Source organism: Erinaceus europaeus, chromosome 1 (assembly GCF_950295315.1).
Source record: "Erinaceus europaeus chromosome 1, mEriEur2.1, whole genome shotgun sequence".
Taxonomy (NCBI): domain Eukaryota; kingdom Metazoa; phylum Chordata; class Mammalia; order Eulipotyphla; family Erinaceidae; genus Erinaceus; species Erinaceus europaeus.
Window position 1 is genome coordinate 116,310,325 of NC_080162.1, and position 24,286 is coordinate 116,334,610.

Genomic DNA, 24,286 nt, shown 5'->3' on the forward strand with positions numbered 1-24,286 from the left:
TTATCCACTGTGACACCTCTCGGACCACAGATATTTTTCTTTCTTTTTAAAATTAATTCATTTTTTGGATAGAAAGAAACTGAGATGGAAGGGAGAGACAGAGAGGGAAAGAGAGTCACCTGTAGCCTTGCTTTACTCTTTGGCTTCCATGTGGGGACCAGGAGCTTGAGCTTGAACTTGGGTCCTTGCTTGTGATATATAAGTGTGTTCAATCAAGTGTACTACCACCTAGCTCTTTCTTTTTTTAAAAAATATTTTATATATTTATTAATGAGAGGGACAGAAGAGAGAAAGAACCAGACATCACTCTGATACATGTGCTGCCAGGGATTGAACTCAGGACCTCATGCTTTTAGAATCCAACACTTTATCCATTGTGCCACCTCCTGGACCACTACTTTTTCTTTTTTTAAGACACAGAGTGGTTGGGGGATGGGGGAGATAGCTTAATGGCTATGCAAAGAGACTCTCAAGCCTGAGGCTCCCAGATCCTAGGTTCAGTCATCCGCACCACCATAAACCAGATCTGAGCAGTGCTCTGCAAAGAGGGTGGGGAGTAGAGAGGAAGAAAGCTATATATGTATATATGGAGAGAGAGACAGAGGGAGTAGAGAAGACACCACAGCACTGTTCCACCACTCATGAAGTTTTCCCTGCTCAGGTGCTCCTACTTAAAGGCTGAGAGGCCTTGAACCTGGGTCCTTGTGCTTACAGAGATAGTTCATCTGGTAGAGTGCAATTTTTTTTTTCCACTTTAGATTAATTTCTCTATTTTCCTCTTTTTCATACTTGGACTGAGAAGAAAATGTGGGTATGCTGAAAGTAGTGGTAGAAATCTAGCATTTATAAATACTAATTTGTTTATGCCACAGATCAAGTAAATTCTAAGATGCTAAAGCACATGAACTTCTAATTTCAGCTTTGTTCTAACAATATATATATGTGTGTATATATATATATATATTTATTCCCTTTTGTTGCCCTTGTTTTTCATTGTTGTTGTAGTTATTATTGTTGTTACTGATGTCGTTTTTAGATAGGACACACAGAAATGGAGAGGGGAAGAAAGAGGGGGAAAGACAGACACCTGAAGACCTGCTTCACCGCCTGTGTAGTGACTCCCCTGCAGGTGGGGAGCCGGAGGTTCAAACAGGGATTCTTCCGTGGGTCCTTGCGCTTCCGCTGTGCTACCACCTGACTCCCTAATTTCTTTTCTAACCTTACAGAATTGTTTTGATTTTGAAGTCCTGGCATTCAGACACATCCCTATTTCTAGGTTTTTGAATGTGAAGCAATCACTCAATACTTTTAAAAAAAAAAAATTAAAAACATTTATTCATTCCCTTTTGTTGCCCTTGTTTTATTGTTATAGTTATTGATGTCGTCATTGTTGGATAGAACAGAAAGAAATGGAGAGAGGAGGGGAAGACAGAGAAGGGGAGAGAAAGACAGACACCTGCAGACCAGCTTCACCGCCTGTGAAGCTACTCCCCTGCGGGTGGGGAGCCAGGACTGCAACCGGGGTCCTTACGCTGGTCCTTGCGTTTTGCACCACGTGCGCTTAACTCACTGTGCTACCGCCAGACTCCCCACTCAATACTTCTATTAAAAGAAACAGATGCGGGCCATGATCAGCCAGAAGGCGCCTTGTTCTCCGTAAGGGTGAGTGGAAACGCTGGCTGGGAAGAAGCATCGCCACTGGTTCAGAATAGACATAGTGGAACGCCCCCAAACACAAGCCAGAGGAGCTGCATTATCAGTGTCTACCGCAGCCTACCGATACACCAGCATCCACAGAATTTAACTCTTCATGTTATTCTAAGCCTGTCAATTCAGTCAGGGAATCTCTAACTGTGTTGTGTTAGCATCAACTGAAGTCCTGTCGGACGTGAGGCACTTTAGATACTAGAAGGAATACCAAAGGAGACCACCCGGGACCGAAACAAGACAGGACTAGAATGACCACAGGAACCCAGTAAATCACTGAATCTGGAGCAGCGACAGGAAGGGACACCAGGTGACAGAGATCTAACCAGAAAACTCAGAAGACCTATACCTCCTTGGCATAGCTGAGGGGCTGTGAAAGTCTCTTTGCATAACCACTGGATTATCTCTGCCACACCCTGCTTTATCTCTTGGTCAGGAGTCAGTGATTAAGCTAAGAAGCCTATTGATAGTTTAAAAGCCCTCAGACTCCCATAGCCTACAGGGAAGGAAAAAAAAAAAAAAAAAAAAGAAAGAGGCTTTTAAACCACTGAGCTCCAACTCAGGGATTGAAATAACTGTTAACTTCCACCACTGTGAACCCTTTAATTAACTTACTTAGACACAAGTCAATCCAGGCAATAGTGATCAATAATTTGAAAAGTACTGATAAAGGGAACTCATAACATAATATATAGAATGGTTAAAACAACAAGAAAAAATATTGGAGAATCGAACCAGGACAAGAGTTCAGCTAAAAGTCCTCCAGAGGGTGAAGCACAAAATAATGAGTTCAACATCCAAACATTAGCTAAGGAAATAATAACCGGAGTGAGTAAAGAATTTGAAAAAGTTTTAATCAGAAATGCAGGAACAACAAATGAGAATATGGAAGAAAATACTAATTATCTCATGGTTATTAGAGAGCTGAAAGCTGAAATTGCTGAGCTAAGAAGGCAACTAGCTGAACAAGCTAAAACAGTATCAGAGCAGGGCAACAAAATAGATGAACTCCAGAAAACAGAGGGCAGAGAGAATAGAATCTATGAGGCTGAAGACAGAATTAGCAAGATTGAGGATGAATTAGAGACAACTAAAAAAGAAGTAAGAGATCTCAAAAAGAGATTAAGAGATGCTGAAAACAACAACAGAGTCCTATGGGATGACTTCAAAAGAAACAATATAAGCATTATTGGCATACCAGAGGAAGAAAGAGAAGGAGAGGAAGAAAGAATTTTCCAGGCCATAGTAGCTGAAAACTTCTAGTCTAGACAACATCAAAGACACAAAGATTCAAGAAGCCCAGAGGGTCCCAAACAGAATTTACCCAGACCTAAAGACACCAAGACATATCATACTTAAAATGGAAAGGAACAAGGATAAAGAAAGGATCCTGAAGGCTGCAAGAGAAAAACAAAGAGTCACCTACAAAGGAAAACCCATAAGATTAGCAGCAGACTTCTCCATACAAACACTACAGGCCAGAAGAGAATGGCAAGATATCTATCAAGTGCTCAATGAGAAAGGCTTTCAGCCAAGAATACTATATCCTGCTAGACTGTCATTCAGACTAGATGGAGGTATCAAAACCTTCTCAGACAAGCAACAGTTGAAGGAATCAACCATCACCAAGCCTGCCCTGAAAGAAGTTCTGAAAGGTCTCCTATAAACAACCAGACCACCACAAATAGGACATATATCAAAACACTCTAAAACTCTACAAGAATGTCATTAAAATATCTTCAATCTTTGATATCAATAAATGTCAATGGCCTGAATTCACCTATTAAAAGACACAGAGTAGGAAGATGGATCAGAAAATACAACCCAACAATATGCTGTCTACAGGAAACCCACCTAACTCAACAAGACAAACACAGGATGGAAAACTATCATACAAGCCAATGGCCCACAAAAAAGGGCAGGAACAGCTATTCTCATATCAGACATGATAGACTTTAAAGTAGATAAGATTAAAAAAGATAGGAATGGACACTACTTAATGCTCAGAGGATCAGTCAATCAAGAGAACTTAACTATTATTAACATCTATGCACCCAATGAGAAGCCATCTAAATACATCAAACTTCTACTGAAAGAGCTACAGCTATATATTAACAGTAACACAATCATAGTAGGGGACTTCAACACCCCACTCTCTCAACTTGACAGATCATCCAGGCAGAAAATCAATAAAGACATAAGGGAGCTAAATGAAGAGATAGATAAACTAGAACTATTGGACATTTTCAGAGTCATTCATCCCAAGAAACTGGAATACACATTTTACTCAAATCCACATGGGTCATTCTCAAGGATAGACCATATGTTAGGCCACAAAGACAGCATCTTGAATTGACAGCAGTCAATTCAAGAGCACTGAAATCATCCCAAGCATCTTCTCAGACCACAGTGGAATTAAACTAACACTTAACAATCAACAAAAGATTAATAACAGTGCCAAAATGTGGAAACTCAACAGTACACTTCTTAACAACTTCTGGGTCAAAGAGGAAATCAAGGAAGAAATCAAAATGTTTCTAGAGTTCAATGAAAATGAAGACACAAGCTATCAAAATATTTGGGACACAGCTAAAGCAGTCCTAAGAGGGAAGTTCATAGCTATACAAGCACACATTAGGAACAAGAAAAAGCACAAATAAACAGCCTGATTACACATCTTAAAGACCTAGAAGAAGAACAACAAAGGAACCCTAAAGCAACCAGAAGGACAGAAATCACTAAAGTTAGGGCAGAAATAAATAACATTGAGAATAGGAAAACCATACAAAAGATCAACGAAAGTAAATGTTGGTTCTTCGAAAGAGTAAACAAAATCGACAAACCTCTAGCCAGACTCACAAAAGAAAAAAGGGAGAAGACCCAAATAAAGTGGATAGTAAATGAAAGAGGAGATATCACAACAGACACCGCAGAAATTCAACATATCATGCGAGGCTTCTATGAACAACTATATGCCACCAAGCTAGAGAACCTGGAAGAAATGGACAATTTCCTAGACACCTACCAACTTCCAAAACTAAGTAAAGAGGAAGTGGATAACTTCATTAGCTGTCCATCACAGCTAATGAAATTGAAACAGTTATCAAAAATCTCCCCAAAAATAAAAGTCCTGGACCAGATGGTTTTACAAATGAATTCTACAAAACCTTCAAAGAAGAACTAATACCTCTACTTTTAAAAGTCTTCCAGAAGATTGAAGTCACTGGAATACTCCCTGCCAGCTTCTATGAAGCCAACATCACCCTGATACCAAAAGCAGACAGGGACACAACCAAAAAAGAAAACTACAGACCAATATCTCTGATGAACATAGATGCGAAAATATTGAACAAAATTCTAGCCAACTGGATACAGCAGTATATCAAAAAGATTGTCCATCATGACCAAGTGGGGTTTATCCCAGGCATGCAAGGTTGGTTTAATATACGTAAATCAATCAATGTGATCCACCTCATCAACAAAAGCAAGACCAAAAACCACATGGTCATATCAATAGATGCAGAGAAAGCCTTTGACAAAATACAACATCCCTTTATGATCAAAACACTACAAAAAATGGGAATAGATGGAAAATTCCTCAAGATAGTGGAGTCTATATTTAGCAAACCTACAGCCAACATCATACTCAATGGTGAAAAACTGGAAGCATTTCCCCTCAGATCAGGTACTAGACAGGGCTGCCCACTATCACCATTACTATTCAACATAGTGTTGGAAGTTCTTGCCATAGCAATCAGGCAGGAGCAAGGAATTAAAGGGATACAGATTGGAAGAGAAGAAGTTAAACTCTCCTTATTTGCAGATGACATGATAGTATACATGGAAAATCCTAAGGAATCCAGCAAGAAGCTTTTGGAAATCATCAGGCAATACAGTAAGGTGTCAGGCTACAAAATTAACATTCAAAAGTCAGTGGCATTCCTCTATGCAAACACTTAAGTTAGAAGAAATTGAAATCCAGAAAACAATTCCTTTTACTATAGCAACAAAAACAATAAAATATCTAGGAGTAAACCTAACCAAAGAAGTGAAAGACTTGTATACTGAAAATTATGAGTCACTACTCAAAGAAATTGAAAAAGACACAAAGAAGTGGAAAGATATTCCATGTTCATGGGTTGGAAGAATTAACATAATCAAAATGAATATATTACCCCGAGCCATTTACAAATTTAATGCTATCCCCATCAAGATCCCAAGCACATTTTTTAGGAGAATAGAACAAATGCTACAAATGTTTATCTGGAACCAGAAAAGACCTAGAATTGCCAAAACAATCTTGAGAAAAAAGAACAGAACTGGAGGCATCACACTCCCAGATCTCAAACTGTATTATAGTGCCATTGTCATCAAAACTGCTTGGTACTGGAACATGAATAGACACACTGACCAGTGGAATAGAATTGAGAGCCCAGAAATGAGGCCCCACACCTATGGACATCTAATCTTTGACAAAGGGGCCCAGACTATTACATGGGGAAAGCAGAGTCTCTTCAACAAATGGTGTTGGAAACAATGGGTTGAAACATGCAGAAGAATGAAACTGAACCACTGTATTTCACCAAATTCAAAAATAAATTCCAAGTGGATCAAGGACTTGGATGTTAGACCACAAACTATCAAATACTTAGAGGAAAATATTGGCAGAACTCTTTTCTGCATAAATTTTAAAGACATTTTCAATGAAACGAATCCAATTACAAAGAAGACTAAGGCAAGTATAAACCTATGGCACTACATAAAATTAAAAAGCTTCTGCACAGCAAAAGAAACCACTACCAAAACCAAAAGACCCCTCACAGAATGGGAGAAGATCTTTACATGTCATACATCAGATAAGAGTTTAATAACCAACATATATAAAGAGCTTGCCAGACTCAACAACAAGACAACAAATAACCCCATCCAAAAATGGGGGGAGGACTTGGACAGAATATTCACCACAGAAGAGATCCAAAAGGCTGAGAAACACATGAAAAAATGCTCCAAGTCTCTGATTGTCAGAGAAATGCAAATAAAGACAACAATGAGATATCATTTCACTCCTGTGAGAATGTCATACATCAGAAAAGGTAACAGCAGCAAATGCTGGAGAGGGTGTGGGGTCAAAGGAACCCTCCTACACTGCTGGTGGGAATGTCAATTGGTCCAACCTCTGTGGAGAACAGTCTGGAGAACTCTCAGAAGGCTAGAAATGGACCTACCCTATGACCCTGCAATTCCTCTCCTGGGGATATATCCTAAGGAACTAAACACATCCATCCAAAAAAAATCTGTGTACACATATGTTCTTGGAAGCACAATTTGTAATAGCCAAAACCTGGAAGCAACCCAGGTGTCCAACAACAGATGAGTGGCTGAGCAAGTTGTGGTCTATATGCACAATGGAATACTACTCAGCTGTAAAAAATGGTTACTTCACCGTTTTCAGCCGATCTTGGATGGACCTTGAAAAAATCATGTTGAGTAAAATAAGTCAGAAACAGAAGGCTGAATATGGGATGATCTCACTCTCAGGCAGAAGTTGAAAAACAAGATCAGAAAAGAAAACACAAGTAGAACCTGAAATGGAATTGGCATATTGCACCCAAGTAAAAGACTCTGGGGTGGGTGGATGGGGAGAATATAGGTCCATGAAGGATGATAAATGACACAGTGGGGGTTGTATTGTTAAATGGGAAACTGGGGAATGTTATGCATGTACAAACTATTGTATTTACTGTTGAATGTAAAAAATTAATTCCCCAATAAAGAAATAAATTAAAAAAAAAAGAAACAGATGCTGTCTGCCCAGCTTCATTTGCACTGCAAAGTTTCTATATTTGCTTCAATTAACTTTTTAATTATTATTTTTTATATTTATTTATTCTCTTTTGTTGCCCTTGTTTTATTGTTGTTATTGATGTCATAGTTGTTGGATAGGACAGAGAGAAATAGAAAGTGAAGGGGAAGACAGACAAAGAGAGTAAGATAGGATACCTGCAGACCTGCTTCACCGCCTGTGAAGTGACTCCCCTGCAGGTGGGAAGCTGGGGGTTCGAACCCGGGTCCTTACACTGGTCCTTGTGCTTTGCGCCACCTGTGCTTAACCCACTGCGTTACTGCCCAACTCCCCACAATGAACTTTTATATTGTTACTCCAAGTAAAAGCTAATATTATAAGGTCAGTTGTATAATGTTAAGTATGGATCATAATATTTTTTACTTATTTATTCTTGAGAAAGATAGGAGAGAAAGAACCAGCCATCATTCTGGTACATGTGCTGCCAGGGATGGAACTTCGACCTCATGGTTGAGAATCCAATACTATATTCACTGCGCAACCTCCCGGACCATTGGGTCAAAATATTAACATCTATAATAAGTTATGATAAACTAATTTTGAAAGAAAAAGCAATATTAAACAAGTAGTTTAAATGAGGAATGCATTAAAAAATATCAGTGGTAAAATATCTCTTAAAGAGTTAGGCAGAAATACAAACAAACAAACAAAACAGTCCCTTTGCAAAATTTCAATCAGCTCCTGACAGCATATATTCTTTTTTTTTTAACCAGAGCACCGCTCAGCTCTGGCTTACGGTGGTGCAGGGGATTGAACCTGGAACTTTGGAGCCTCAGGTATGAGAGTCTCTTTGCATAACCATTATGCTGTCTCCCCCGCCCTCTTTTTTTAAAATAATATTTTATTTATTTATTAATGAAAAAGGAGGAAAAAGAAAGAACCAGACATCACTCTAGCACACGTGCTGCTGGGGATCGAACTCAGGACCTCCTCCTTGAGAGTCCAATGCTTTATCAGTGCGCCACCTCCTGGACCACTCTTCTTTGTTTTAATGGACGATTTGTATGCCCTTCTGGCTTGTGCTTTGGCGACTCTGGCACTGATGAAATTACCTGTTTAAGTTTATTCTGAATTAAATTTGCAGTTGTATTCTATGAGTCATCTTACATATCCACTTTAGGTATGTATGGTAACTGGGGCCCAATCATAACCTCACTGCTACTGGTACTTGTTTTGAGAAAAATTCCTAGTTTAAGATCATCTTCTCGTCTTCTTTTCCACTCCTGCAGTTGTGTTGTCCTAGGCATAAATCTGCCAACTGCTTCTGCAGGAGTAGTACTCTTCTAGAAATGAGGACTGACCACTGAATTTTTTTTTTCCCTACAGTGTTATTGCTAGGGGCAATCCACTGCTCCTGGAGGACATTATTTCCCTTTTGTTGCCCTTGTTGTTTGTGGTTATTATTACTGTTTGCTGTTACTGCTGCTGGGCAGGACAGAAAGAAATTGAGAGAGGGGAAGACAGAGAGGGGAGAGAACGATAAGACACCTGCAGACCTGTTTCACCCTGCAGGTGGGGAGCTGGGGTTTGAACTGGGATCTTTGTGCAGGTCCCTGCGCTTTGTGCCACCTGCATTTAACCTGCTGCACTACAGCCTGTACCCTATCACTGAATTTTTTAATGTTTTCACCCATTTTTTTTCTCCAAGAAGTCATTGTGGTTACAATACTGCACTGTTTCATAAGGGTTTCTACCATCCTGGGAGGACTATGACACATCATTCATATGCACTCCCGATGAACACATATATTTTGAAGAGAAGTAACATAAAAGTAATTCACAAGAATAAGGAAGGGAAGAACATGAGTTCCCAGGGGTATTTGAAGTGGCAGCACAAAATCCAGATGCTTCCAAATGTAAATCCTGTGTAAAAATCTTTGTTATGTTCTGTAATCAGTTTCTCCTTTGTCATGTAATGATCTTTATTTTTAGTAGTTCTTGTTATATAAGTCTTCCTCTCTTTTTTTCCTAATTTCTTCTACTGTCTCAAATTCTGGGGCATAGCATACATGAAGCAATACACCAAAGAAACTCTGTCCATTTTTCTCTTGGCTGTCCTTGCACTTTGTAAATTCAAATTTAATAAGATAAACTTCTGTAAAGTCTTCTGCTGGATACTCATCAAGAGGATTATACTGTTCAACTGCACCATTCAGAGCAAATTGCTCAACTAGTTTCATTGCTCCCACTGCAGGAACTCCTTGAATTAATAAGTACCGAGATTCCAAATTAATTGTATAAAATTAATTTCTTAATGAAGTAGTGAGAGAGTGAGAATAAGAACCAACACACTGCTCCAGCATGTTAACTCAGGACCTTTTATATGCAAGTACTATGTCCCACCATTGAGCACAGTGCTAGAGCTCAGTTGCTGTTTCATTTTATACTTGTTACTGATTCTATGTCCCATCCTTCCACCCATGAATTGACTCACAAATGCGTGAGATGTCCCTGTATAGTTTATTTATTTATTTTTACCAGAGCACTGCTCAGTTTGTGGTGCTGGGGGATTGAACCTGGGACTTTAGAGCCTCAGGCATGAGTTTCTTTGCATAACCAATATGCTATCTCCCCTGCCTACTACAAAGTATAATTTGAGTTCCTATTATTTGGTGGGTAAAATATATAATGTGGGGGTCGGGAGGTAGTGCAGTGAGTTAAGTGCACATGGTGTGAACTGCAAGGACTGGCATAAAGATCCCAGTTTGAGCCCCCTGCTCCCCACCTGCAGGGGGGGGTCGCCTCACAAGCGGTAAAGCAGGTCTGCAGGTGTCTTTCTCTCCCCGTCTCCTCTCCTTTCTCAATTTCTCTCTGTCCTATCCAACAACAACATCAATGGCAACAATAACAATAACGACAACAACCAGGGCAACAAAGTCGGAAAAAATGGCCTCCAGGAGGTGGATTCATGTACATCAGTAAAGATAACAGCAGCAAATGCTGGAGAGGGTGTGGGGTCAAAGGAACCCTCCTACACTGCTGGTGGGAATGTCAATTGGTCCAGCCTCTGTGGAGAACAGTCTGGAGAACTCTCAGAAGGCTAGAAATGGACCTACCCTATGACCCTGCAATTCCTCTCCTGGGGATATATCCTAAGGAACCCAACACATCCATCCAAAAAGATCTGTGTACACATATGTTCTTGGCAGCACAATTTGTAACAGCCAAAACCTGGAAGCAACCCAGGTGTCCAACAACAGATGAGTGGCTGAGCAAGTTGTGGTCTATATGCACAATGGAATACTACTCAGCTGTAAAAAATGGTTACTTCACCGTTTTCAGCCGATCTTGGATGGACTTTGAAAAAATCATGTTGAGTGAAATAAGTCAGAAACAGAAGGATGAATACGGGATGATCTCACTCTCAGGCCGAAGTTGAAAAACAAGATTAGAAAAGAAAACACAAGTCGAACCTGAAATGGAATTGGAGTATTACACCAAAGTAAAAGACTCTGGAGTGGGTAGGTGGGTGGGGAGAATACAGGTCCATGAAAAATGATGAATGAAATAGTGGGGGTTGTATTGTTAAATGGGAATCTGGGGAATGTTATGTATGTAAAAAAAAAAAAGTAGAAACGCAAAGCAGAAATTGACTGAGTTTGGAGTATGGCACCAAAGTAAGAACACTAGAGTTTGCAGTGAGTACCCTCCCTAACACTTCCTCTCCACTATTCCAAGCTTTGGGTCCATGATTGCTCAACAATTTGTTTGGCTTTGTATGTTAACTCTCTTTTCAGTCACCAGGTTCCAGATGCCATCAGGATGCCGGCCAGACTTCCCTGGATTGAAGACCCCACCAATGTGTCCTGGAGCTCAGCTTCCCCAGAGCCCCACCCTACTAGGGAAAGAGAGAGGCAGACTGGGAGTATGGACCGACCAGTCAACGCCCATGTTCAGCGGGGAAGCAATTACAGAAGCCAGACCTTCCACCTTCTGCAACCCTCAATGACCCTGGGTCCATGCTCCCAGAGGGATAGAGAATAGGAAAGCTATCAGGGGAGGGGGTGGGATATGGAGATTGGGCGGTGGGAATTGTGTGGAGTTGTACCCCTCCTACCCTATGGTTTTGTTAATTAATCCTTTCTTAAATAAAAAAAAATTAAAAAAAAAAAAAGTTGAAAAACAAGATCAGAAGAGAAAACACAAGCAGAACCTGAACTGGAATTGGCGTATCGCACCAAAGTAAAAGACTCTGGGGTGGGTGGGGGGAGAATACAGGTCCAAAAAGGATGGTAGAGGACCTAGTGGGAGTTGTATTGTTATATGGAAAACTGGGAGATGTTATGCATGTATAAACTATTGTATTTACTGTTGAATGTAAAGCATTAATTCCCCAATAAAGAAATTAAAAAAAAAAAAAAAAAGGAGTTGGATTCATGGTGCAGGCATCGAGCCCCAGCGATAACCCTGGAGGCAAAAAAAAAAAAAAAAAAAAAAAATATATATATATATAATGCACAACTAAAAAGCTAAAAGACTAGTTTATTTTCTTTTTCCTTTTTAAAATTATCTTTATTTATTGGATAGAGACAGCCAGAAATCGAGAAGGTAGGAAGAAACACAGAAACACTTACAGCACTGCTTCACCACTTGTGAAGCTATCCCCCTGCAGGTAGGGGATGGGGGCTCGAACCCGGGTCCTTGCGCACTGTAACATGTGAGCTCAACCAGGTGTGCCACCACCGGGCCCTTATTTTTATTTTTTCTATTAGAGCACAGTTCAGCTCTGGCTTTTGGTGGTACAAAGGACTGAACCTGAGACTTTGGAGCCTTGGGCATAAAAGTCTCTGCATAACTACTATGCTATCTCCCTGACCAACACTGTTTGATTTTACATTAATTCTATTTAACTCTTGTTAGAAACAAACTTATTAATGTTGAGCTACATAGTTTTGAACATTTAAATGCTTTCTCACCAGTTCATGAGACATAATAGCTGAAGAAACCACCAAAATTAAAAAACAATTAAAATTTTACTTTTTATGGTACTGAGCCTTGTGCCCATGTGATTGCTATTTTTAAGTCAGTCTCTCTCCCCTTCCCATTCTTTTTATTTCAGAGAAATAGAGTAGGAGCGAGAGAGAGGGGGAGAAACACCACAGCACTGCCCCATCATCTGTGGAGACTCTGTGCCTTGGTGCCTTAGCTTGACCTAGAGCTGTATCCACGATAAAGGCTTGTGCCCTGCCAAGTGAGCTGGCTCCTAACTCCAATCCAGCTTTTGTGAGTTAAATGCTTTCTGGATTGCACCCTCCAATATATCAAGTAAATCTTGGAGGGCTAATTTTCTCTTTTTTTTTTTTAATATTTATTTATTTATTTCCTTTTTGTTGCCCTTGTTGTTTCCATGGTTGTTGTAGTTATTGTTGTTGATGTTGTCGTTGTTAGGACAGAGAGAAATAGAATAGGGGAATACAGAGAGCGGGAGAGAAAGATACACACCTGCTGGCTCGAACCCGGTCCTTGCGCTTTGTGCCACGTGTGCTTAACCTGCTGCACTAACGCCTGACTTCCGTTAATTTTCATAGAAAAAAAACAAACTGGGAGTTGGGTGGTAGCGTAGTGGGTTAAGCACACGTGGCACAAAGCACAAGGACTGGCGGAAGGATCCCGGTTCAAGCCCCCAGCTCCCCACCCCCAGGGTAGTTGCTTCACAGGCGGTGAAGCAAGTCTGCAGGTTTCTATCTTGTCCTCCCCCTCTCTGTCTTCTCCTCTCTCCATTTCTCTCTGTCCTATCCAACAACGACATTAACAATAAAACAAGGGCAACAAAAGGAAATAAATAAATATTAAAAAAAGAAAGAAAGAAAGAAAACATACCTTTCATGCCTGAAGTAATGTCCCAGAGTCAATTCTCCTTAAGGTAGAGGCAAAGAGTACTTAGTGTTTGTGTTTAATTAGGATGGGTGAAGTAGTTCACCTGCTTTGCTTTTCCTAGTTTCGAGCCCAGCCCAAGTTTCCTTCGGTGCAATGGTTTCTTTCACTCTCTCTAACTCTGTCTTCTCAGTCTCTATTGAAAAAAAAATTATGTTAACCTATTTGAAGTTTCTAGATCTTCTGATATATTAAGTGGCAACAAAACAACTTATAAATGGAGCAGGAAACAGTTTCCTTTATGCTTTACAACATATGAGGCCCAGGCTTTGAGTCCTGACACCACATGGAAGAACCCATGGTACCAGGGGAAGCTCATAGATAATGTCTCTCTTTTTAATATTTATTTATTTATTCCTGTTTGTTGCCCTTGTTGTTTTATTGTTGTAGTTATTATTGATATTGTTGTTGGATAGGACAGAGAGAAATGGAGAGAGGAGGGGAAGGCAGAGAGGGGGAGATAAGACACCTGCAGATCTGCTTCACTACTTGTGAGGCGACCCCCCTGCGGGTGGGGAGCTGGGAGCCAGGGGCTTGAACTGGGATTCTCATGCTGGTCCTTGTGCTTTGCACCACCTGTGCTTAAACTGCTGCGCTATCGCCCGACTCTCTCTCTCTCTCTCTCTCCCCCCCCCCTTTTTTTTTTTTTACCAAAGCACTACTCAACTCTGGTTTATTGTGGTACAGGGGATTGAATCTGGAGACTTTAGAGCCTCAGGGATGAGAGCCTCTTTGCATAACCATTATGCTATCTACCCTCACCCCTCTCTTTTTCTATCTCTTCCTCCCCCCTCAATAAAAATAATGAAAAATAAAATGGCCTGGTAAAACTGTACGTGTATGAGGTCCCAGTGCCACAAAAAAGCAAACATATATATCAGCAGATACTAACAACAGAACTAAGGCTTTATAAGAGCAAAAGGTTGGGGAGGTGGGAGAAAGCATGGAGTGGGTATAAGGGAGAGGGCTAAGCCTTATTTATTTATTTATTTGAGAAACAGTTTCTATAGCCCTCTCTTTATATATATACATTTCCTTCTTTCTAACAGCCCAGCCTCACCCAGTTTATTCCACAAGGTATAAACCACAGAAGAAGCTGAGACTGAAGGGGCCATAAAGGCAGGTGTAGGGGAGTGGTTGGCCAGAGCTCTGCTGGACTAGGGGTGGGTGGTGGACATCCCTACAGCAAGTTCTTCCATTTGGGCTCATCTCCAGAACCACTCTGCCTCCTGCCTCAATTCTTCCTCCTCAATCGGAAGAGTCATAGAAGTAGTAAGTGCTGGTTAAGACCTTCTCAAGTTAGGGCAAGATTTCATTTTCTTCTCTTCACAAGTAACACAGTCTCTTAAACTCTCAGGTTTATGTCACTATACTGACTCAGAAAGGAAGCCAAACATCTGATTTTGATGTTATGACAGAAACGGGTCAGCAAGACATCTATCTCACCTGCTAGGATCTCTGCCACATGTGTAGCCAGGTTTGAACCTGATCCCTACCACACTGGGATCTCTGCTGCCTCAGCCATAAAAATCTGTTGTGGAAACAACTACGCTATCTCCCGCACCCCCTTTTTTATTTCTTGAAATTATTTTTATTTGTTGGAGAGAGATGGGAGTCAGGCGGTAGCGCAGCAGGTTAAGCGCACGTGGCGCAAAGTGCAAGGACAGGCCTAAGGTTCCCGGTTTGAGCCCCTGGCTCCCCACCTGCAGGGGAGTAGCTTCACAGGCCGTGAAGCAGGTCTGCAGGTGTCTCTCCTTCTCTCCCCCTGTCTTCCCCTCCTCTCTCCATTTCTCTCTGTCCTATCCAACAATGACAACATCAATAACAACAACAATAATAACCACAACAGTAAAAAAACAACAAGGGCAACAAAGGGAGTAAATAAGTAAATATTAAAAAAAATTTAAAAAAAAAAGGGAGAGAGACAGAGTGACACCTGCAGACCTGGTTCACCACTCGCAAAGCTTTCCCCCTGCAGGTGGGGACCACATGCTTGAACTTGGGTTCTTGCTCATTGTAACATGAGTGCTCAACCAGGTGATGAAGAAAAACAAAAAAGTGCAGAGAAACCTTTGAAGGTAGTTTGTCCTGTCTGTGAAGCTGGAAGAGAGGAAAGTTAAGTGTTATCTTAAACTCTATAAATTTCTATTTTTGTGGGGAGCTGATCTTCAGCAGGCTGATCTGCTGCTCAAATCAGCAAAAGATGAGAAATCATTTCTGCTAAAATTCTGCCTCAGAGGCAGAAGGGCTGGGGTCCATACACCTGGAATTTACTTCTAACCAGTGAGGATGAAGGGGTCAGCTGAGCAAACACCAAGAGTTGTAGGGAAAAAGGGAACAGTCAGGTAGGTCCTGCACCTCTTCCATTACAAAGGCAAGCCTCAGACTCTCCAGGTCCCAATGGTGTTCCTGTCTTCCCAAAAAGGAGACATGTTGTATCTCTACTGAGTGCTGAGACTCACAGGTCTCTGAAGAGACCAGTGTGGCAGTGAGGGACATATGTGAGCTCTACAAAGTGCCCTCAGTGTAAAGGCCATGAAGCAAAGCACTTAATAGTTGCTGGCATAAAGATAGCACCCTGCTCTACTCTTGAGCCCAAAAGGAATCTTCAAAAGGTAAATGGAAAAGAAGATGAAAAGAAAGACCTAGCTGGCTCTAGCTGTCACACGGGACAGGGTCAGGGCAGATGTGTCTCATTCTTCAGGCTTGTGGCTTTAAAAAAAAAAAAAAAATATATATATATATATATATATTTATTTCCTTTTGTTGCCCTTGTTGTTTTATTGTTGTAGTTATTGTTGTTGTAATTGATTGTTATTATTGATGTTGTTGGATAGGACAGAAAGAAATGGAGAGAGGAGGGGAAGACAGAGAGGGGGAGAGAAAGAGAGACACCTGGAGACCTGCTTCACCGCCTGTGAAGCGACTCCCCTGCAGGTGGGGAGCTGGGGGCTGGAACCGGGAACCTTAAGCTGGTCCTTGCACTTTGCAGCCACATGCACTAAACCCACTGTGCTACTACCGCCTGACTCCCCAGGCTTGTGGCTTCTTGCCCAATAGAGGGATTCATGATAAAGCAAGAGGCAGCAGAAAAAAGGTAGCTGACTATCCTGGGAGGATATTAACACACTTCTACGCAGTGTGACAGTGGCAGCATGGATTACATCTCAGGGTTCTGTAGGGAATTGGAGACATAAGGGAATCACTGTTGAAAGAGAGCTCTGTGGAGACAGTGGCAGAGGTGCTGGCTGCTATATGCTAGTAGATCAGACTGAGCAGTCACTCCGCCAGGCAGCATTCCAGGGCTGGGAGCTCAGGGATACATAATAAGCTAAATCATCCCACCTCTCTGCCCTGGTGGAGTCTGCAGTCTAGCGGGTGGTGAGATAATGAAATTCAGTCTGACTTTTCATTTGTTGATAACACCACAGTGCCAGGAAGTCAAAGGAATTTGATGGTCCCTGCTTCATTGAGTTTCCAGTCTCTTGGGGAAGACAGGAAAGCAAGCTAATACATACACACACACACACACACACACACACACACACACACACACACACACACACACACACACACACTTGCGCATGCAGGGCTTGATTATCTTACTGAAGTTGTGGGCCATCAGGGAGGTTCCTATGTGGAGTTAAGAAGCTGAGAGCTGACAAGTTAGGCAGTCAAACAGTCTGGGTGGGGCACAAGTATTCAGGGCAGATAGAGCAGCACAAGCAGGGCCTGGGCAGAGTCTCTCTGCCACTGTAGGGGGGAGGGGTTGGGGGGGTGAACTGAGAGAGGAAGAGGAAATGTTTGTGGTGAACACAGCAGGGATCACAAAGCACGAAGCTTCAGAAGGGCAGCAGCAATCACCAAATCCTACCTCCAGTTTACAGCGCATGTCCTTCAGTGTCAGAAGGGTCTTCCCTTCTCTGATCAAGCCTGAACTTTTGATGGAAAAGTTACCAGCACGAAGCTTCTCACAGCAAGGCAGTAATTAACTTAGGTATCTAATAATAAGTAGGCAGAGGTCAACTAGGAGTAAGTTGAATGTAGAAACTTTTTTTTTTCTTCTATTTTTATTTGACAGGATAGAGAGAAATTGAGAGGGGGATGGGAGATAGAGGGAGAGAGAAAGATAGATGCAGATCTGCTTCAGCGCTCATGAAGTATATCCCCCAGCAGGTAGGGAATGTAGAAGTTTAAAATTTACCTCTGCTATGTGCATGTTCTCCATGAGCCAGCAGGGATGTAAGCACACATGGGACAGGCTTAAACAGAGGCTTCTGTCTCCCCACACTACAGTAGTCATAGTGTGAGTGTATTCAAAAGTACCAATCAAGTCAGGTTGAGCAAAAAAAAACTATGGAGGACAAAGCCACTGATTGTGGTGATTCGCACTGCTTGTGCGGTGCAGTGCAGGTTGACCTTCGTGCTGGCTGACCTGAGGCCCAATACAGGAACCAACTCAGTTGGTCTGGGCTTCCTGGCCTTTTGTCACTCTGATAAAGGGTCTTTGTTTATGTAAATCCTTAGGGCTAGGCCAAAAAGTTTATGCTGACAATGTGGTTTATGAGGAGGCTCTTAGGTCACACGGAATCAGCCTGACTTTCTTATTTATTTATTTTTTAAAGATTTATTAACATGTGAGAGGAGAGAGAGGGGAAGAGCATAAGAGAACCAGAGCATCATGATGGTACATTTGATGCTATGGGTTATACTCAGGACCTCATGTTTACAAGTTCAAGGGTCTAAGGAGGCTGGGCAGTGGTGCACCCAGTTAAGTGCCACCTGGTTATGTATGCACTAGGATACATGCGAAGGCCCAGGTTTAACTCCCACTCCCCACCTACAGGGGGGATGCTTCACAAGCAGTAAAGCAGGTCTGCAGATATCTTTCCCTCCCTTCTCAATTCCTCTATCCTATCAAATGAAAAATAAAAAATAAAAAAGGTGAGGGTACCAGAAGCAATGGATTGGTAATGACAGCACCTAGCCCCAGTGATAACCCTGGAGGCAAAAAACAAAAACAACAAAAAGACATGATCAAGGCTCTAGGCACTGGACTGCAACATAAACTTGATTTCTTTGACTTTTTTTGAAGACTTATTTTAATTATTTAATTATTTATGGGAGAGTTTCATGAGACAGAGAGAGGGAGAAACCAACAGAGCATCACTCTGGCACCTATGGTACTGGGGATCAAGTGTTCTACCAGTTGGGTTAACCTACTCCCCCCCCCCCCCCCCAGTCCTACCTCGCCAGTAGCTCAGCTTAACTTATGAAGGAGTTGGAGACTAAGGTCTGTCTCAGGCAGGCAGGTGGTCAGCCATGTCTACATGATGGACACGCCCCTTCCACTTCCAATTTCTGAACTCCCAAACATAGGTACGCTTCTCAGTCTGGCAATACTCTGTTACTGCACATCACTGCTGGGAGATGTGCTGTTCACACCACTCAAAGGAGAGAACAACTGCAGTTAATGCCTGGTCCTCCTAGACACTGCCCTAGGAGATTTTTTATCTTCATTTGCTGGATAGAGACAGTTAGAAGAAATTAAGAGGGGAGGGAGTGATAGAGAGGGAGAGAGACAGAGAAACATCTGTGACACTGCTTCACCATTTGCAAAGCTTTCCCCTGCAGGTGGGGACTGGGGGCGTGAACCTGGATCTTTATGCATTGGAACATGTGCACTCAACCAGATGCACTACCACCTGGCATGCACCCCCTTTTTTGGAGGTACTAGGCATTGAATCAGATCCTATACAAATGATTGAGCTACATTTCCAGCCTGATTACTAAAGACTTACACTACAGAGCTGCCTCCTAGACCCTATATTTTCACTCATTTGGAGAAGCAGAGAGATGGATACACAGAGAAAGAGACACTTCAGCACAACTGCACCATCCATGGATCTCCCCCTGGGGCAAATCCATGGCCTTGCACATGGTTAGATGTATGATGTGATACATGATATAGATGTATGATATGATGTATGCTGTACATGTGAGCTACTTCCCAGCCCATAAAGACTCATTTGTTGTGCTCCAGGAGGTGGAACAGTGGATAAAGGACTGGCCCCACAAGCGTGAGGTCCTGAGTTCAATCCCTGGCAGGACATGTACCAGAGTGATGATGTCTGGTTTTTTGGCTTTCTCTCTTTTCCTATCTTCTTCATGAATAAAATCTTTATAAAATTTTAAAAAATAAAATAAAGCCTTTTTTTTCTTTTTCTTTTTCCAGTTCTATAGAGGGGGAAAATAGACAAAGAGAGCAAAGACATACCACCAACATTTCACTGCCCATGGAGTTACCACTGTACCATCTATGGTGTTTTTCCATGTCATGCCAGGGCTCAGATTCAGAGCCCCTGCTAACTAAAACTAGGTCCTGGCCCTTGGTTATTTATTTATTTATTTATTTATTTATTTATTGTGCTGTTCACAGTGCTTTCATGTGGTTCTGAGGATGAAACCTTAAACATGGATAATGAGCACACTACCTGCTGAATTACTTTTTTTTTTTTTTGCCTCCAGGATTATTGCTGGGGCTCTGTGCCTGCACTACGAATCCACTGCTCCTGAAGGCCATTTTTCCCTTTTGTTGCCCTTGTTGTTTATCGTTGTTATTATTACTGTTGTTATTGCATAGGACAGAGAGAAATTGAGAGAGATGGGGAAGACAGGGGGAGAGAAAGAGAGATACCTGCAGACCTGCTTCACCACTTGTGAAGCAACCCCCCTGCAGGTGGGGAGCCAAAGGCTCAACCCCATATTACTTCTCAGCCCCTCACTGCTTTGCTATTTAAAATACTAGAGGGCAGAGGCCTGGCTCAGTGGGTTAAGTACACATGGTGCGAAGCACAAGGACCTGAGTAAGGATCCTGGTTCGAGCCCCTTGCTCCCCACCTGCAGGGAGGTCGCTTCACAGGCAGTGAAGCAGGTCTGCAGGTGTCTTTCTCTGCCCCTCTCTCAATTTCTCTCTGTCCTATGCAGCAACAATATCAATGACAACAATAAAAGTAACAACAACAACAAGGGTAACAAAAATGGGAAAAATAGCCTGCAAAAAAAAAAAAAAAAAACGGGAGTTGGGTGGTAGCGCAGTGGGTTAAGAACAAGTGGCACAAAGCACAAGGACTAGCATAAGGATCTGGGTTGGAACCCCTGGCTCCCCACCTGCAGTGGAATCATTTCACAGGCGGTGAAGCAGGCCTGCAGGTGTCTATCTTTCTCTCCCCTTCTCTCTCTTCCCCTCCCTTCTCCATTTCTCTCTGTCTTATCCAACAACAATGACATCAATAACAACAACTACAACAGTAAAACAAGGGCAACAAAAGGGAAAAAAAAAACAAAAACAAAAGGGAAAATTTTGAAAAAATTAAAAATAATAAAAGAAAAAAGAAAAACAAAAAAAAACTAGAGGGCAAGATATTCTTTTTGCAGTCAGGCCTTGTACATACACAATTTCACTATTCTGATCTTTTTTTTCATTCAGATGGAACATAGAGAGACCATAGCGTCAGTGCCACAGCATTGCCTATAGTGTTACTGGGGCTTGAGCTTGGGTCCTGAACCTGGCAAGGTACGTGCTAGACCCAGTAAGTTAAGGGCAAGCTACTTTCCAAACTTTTTTCCTTGGTGGTTTTTTTAAAATTGTATATGACAGCAATATCAGTAACAACAACAATAACAAGGGTAACTATATATATTTTGCATATAAAGAAAAAGCTTACTAGGAAAAGATAAGAGTAGCACACTTTCCAGAGAGAACAGGCAAGAAGTAGGTCTGCTCCCCCACCTCCATGATTTTCATCGGTAGCCTTTACTGTAACTAATCATAACCAATGAATTCTAGGCAATCACTGAAACTGAGGTGGTCTTGAGGACCCCTAACCAATAAAAATTCTCACTTTTAGAACATATTGCCTGGTAAGCAAAGCAAGGTCCCTTAGGACAAGGGGACATTCCAGGAAGGAGCATCAGACAAGGCCAAATGCTACAGCTCTGGTGAGAGATCTCACCAGTCCAAATAGGACAGTAACAACTTATCCTCATAGGGTACTTTGTCAAAGTAATGGATCCAGGAAGTTTGTCTGGCATCTAAGAACTTTCCAACGGTTTAATTTAAACATTGTGAGTTTATTAAAAACGAACATAAAATAGGTCCTATTTCATCAAGAGTCACATAGCTCATTTTATCTTTCTGGCCTCAGTCTCTCCAACTTAGCCTCCGATTCTTCCTTTCTTTTCCCTTCCCTTTTCCAGGCCATTTCTTTATTTACCCAGTAACCATTTGCAAAACACTGAATGCATAGAGAACAATGTACTGAGCAGTGCCAGAGGAGAATGTTGGGCAAGAAGAGCTTGCTCCTCTTCCATAGCTGACGCTTTAGAATTACTTAATCCTGCAGCTCTTTTCCTCCCATCAGCTTTTGCATGAGGACAAGGTTGAACTCAGAACTACTACAGACTGCCCTGGAAAATGACTCTGATCAGCTGGTCATTTGGGATGGGAAAGGTTCTTCCCTAAGACCAGCTCCTGAGGAATGAGGGCACCACCCTCTAACTGATGCGACACCATGAACAGGCAGCCATGACAGCCCCTGTCCCTGGACTAGGAGAGCTGCTCTTTTCTTGCCCTCTTGTCTGAATCAAATGCCCAGTGTTGCTTTAGGGTCTGTTGAGTGTTGAAATACGTTGAGAAGGTAAGGAGGTCCTCTGCATAGAAAGTGTGCAGATGTGCCAGGCTGGAACAGCTGCATGTATAACATTTGATTCCTACCAAATACCACTCCTTTTCAATGCAATTGATGTTTTACTGTACCCCTGTTGGCCCCAGATTGATGTTTGTTGTTAGACTCCTGGAATGAGATCCTAGACTCCAGAAAATGTCATTTGAACCAGAGGGGACTTGGAGTGCCTTAAGCTGGTGGATTCCCTCAGGCAGGATGGTGAATAAGTGCATAAAAATGCATCTACATAGAATGCAAACCAGAAGGTGCAAATGACTCAAATGTCTGTCATTATATAACTAGTTACATGAACATAAGTCATTCAAATAATGTACTATGACAGTCATTTATTTACTAAATGGAGCAGCTCACTATATATAGCCAGAGAATGACTTCTAATCCTATTAAGCAATGTGTACACCTGAATGTATAGAATTCTGTTTACACTTTTTTCTTAAAAGAAAAAAGGAAAACAAAAACAAAAACTTTAAGGGCAGGGGTAGACAGCATAATGGTTATGCAAAGAGAGTTTCATGCCTGTGGCTCAAAAGTCCCAGGTTCAATCCCCTGTACCACGTAAGCCAGAGCTGAGCAGTGCTCTGTAAAAAAAAAAAAAAAAAAAAAAAAAAAAACTTTAAGAGTGCCACTATGTGGTCTAGGAGGTGGTGCAGTGGCTAAGGCACTAGACTCTCAAGCATGAGGTCCTGAGTTCGATCCCTGGCAGCACATGTACCAAAGGGATGTCTGGTTCTTTCTCTCTCCTGTATTTCTCATTAATAAATAAATAAAATCTGTAAAAAAAAAAAAAAAGTGCCACTATATACAGAATAGATGTGTTTTGAATTTTGAACCATATGAATAGATTATTTCTTTACAAAAACTAAACAGGGGGCCAGTTGGTGGCAGACCTCATTGAGCACACGTGTTACAATGCTCAAGGACTGGAGTTTGAGCCCCCTGGTCCCCACCTGCAGGGGGAAAGCTTTGTGAAAGGTGAAGCAGGGCTGTATGTGTCTCTCTTTTTCCCCCCCTTTTCTCTCGATTTTTGGCAGTCTCTATCCAATAAATAAATAACGATAAGAAAAAAACCAAAAACTAAACAGTAAGAAAAGAATAAGAGGGGCCAGGTGGTGGCACACCTGGTTAAGCACACATGTTGCAATGTACAAGGACCTAGGTTCAAGCCCTTGGTCCCCACCTTCAGGGGCAAAGCTTCACAAGTGGTGAAGCAGAGCTGCAGGTGTCTCTCTGACTCTATCTCCACCTTTCTCTCAATTTCTGGCTGTGTCTATCCAATAAATAAATAAATAAAGATAATTTTGTCACCTGCAGGGGGAAAGCTTTGCAAGTGGTGCAGCAGTGCTGCAGGTCTCTCTCTCTGTCTCTCTCCCTCACCCCCTTCCCTCTATTTCTGGCTGTCTCTATCCAATAAATAAAGATAATAAAAAAATATTTTTTATTATAAATATATATTTTTTATAAATTTTATTTATTTATTCCCTTTTGTTGCCCTTCTTGTTTTATTGTTGTAGTTATTATTGTTGTTGTCGTTGTTGGATAGGACAGATAGAAATGGAGAGAGGAGGGGAAGACAGAGAGGAGGAGAGAAAGACAGACACCTGCAGACCTGCTTCACCGCCTGTGAAGCGACTCCCCTGCAGGTGGGGAGCCGGGGTTCGAACCAGGATCCTTATGCCGGTCCTTGTGCTTTGCGCCACCTGCGCTTAACCCGCTGCGCTACAGCCCGACTCCCCAATAAAAAATATTTTTAAAAAAGGGGGGGGGTCGGGTGGTGGTGCACCTGGTTTAGCGCATGTATTACAATGCACAAGGACCTGGGTTCGAGCCCCCAGTCCCCACCTGCAGGGGAAAAGCTTTACGAGTGGTGAAGCAGGGCTACAAGTGTCTGTCTCTCTCCCTCTCTATTACCCTCTTCCCTCTTGATTTCTGGCTGTCTCTATCCAATAAATAAAGATAATAATAATAATAAAAAAAAAGAAATCATGCTTTCTGGGGAAGGGGGTGGCATACCCTACCTGTAGAGCACACACATCACCATGCTTAAGGGCCCAGGTTCAAGTCCCCAGCCCTCATCTGAAGAAGAGAGCTTCATGAT

At 41.9% G+C, this 24,286-nt stretch overlaps 1 protein-coding gene and 1 pseudogene across 1 annotated transcript in view; both read right to left on the minus strand.

Annotated features, from left to right (window-relative positions):
- The window catches only part of SNAP29 (synaptosome associated protein 29), a 39,950-nt gene that overhangs the window by 11,328 nt on the left and 4,336 nt on the right, over positions 1 to 24,286 (minus strand). The window lies entirely within an intron of this gene.
- LOC132542209 (RNA-binding protein 48-like) lies at positions 1,837 to 9,810 on the minus strand (annotated as a pseudogene).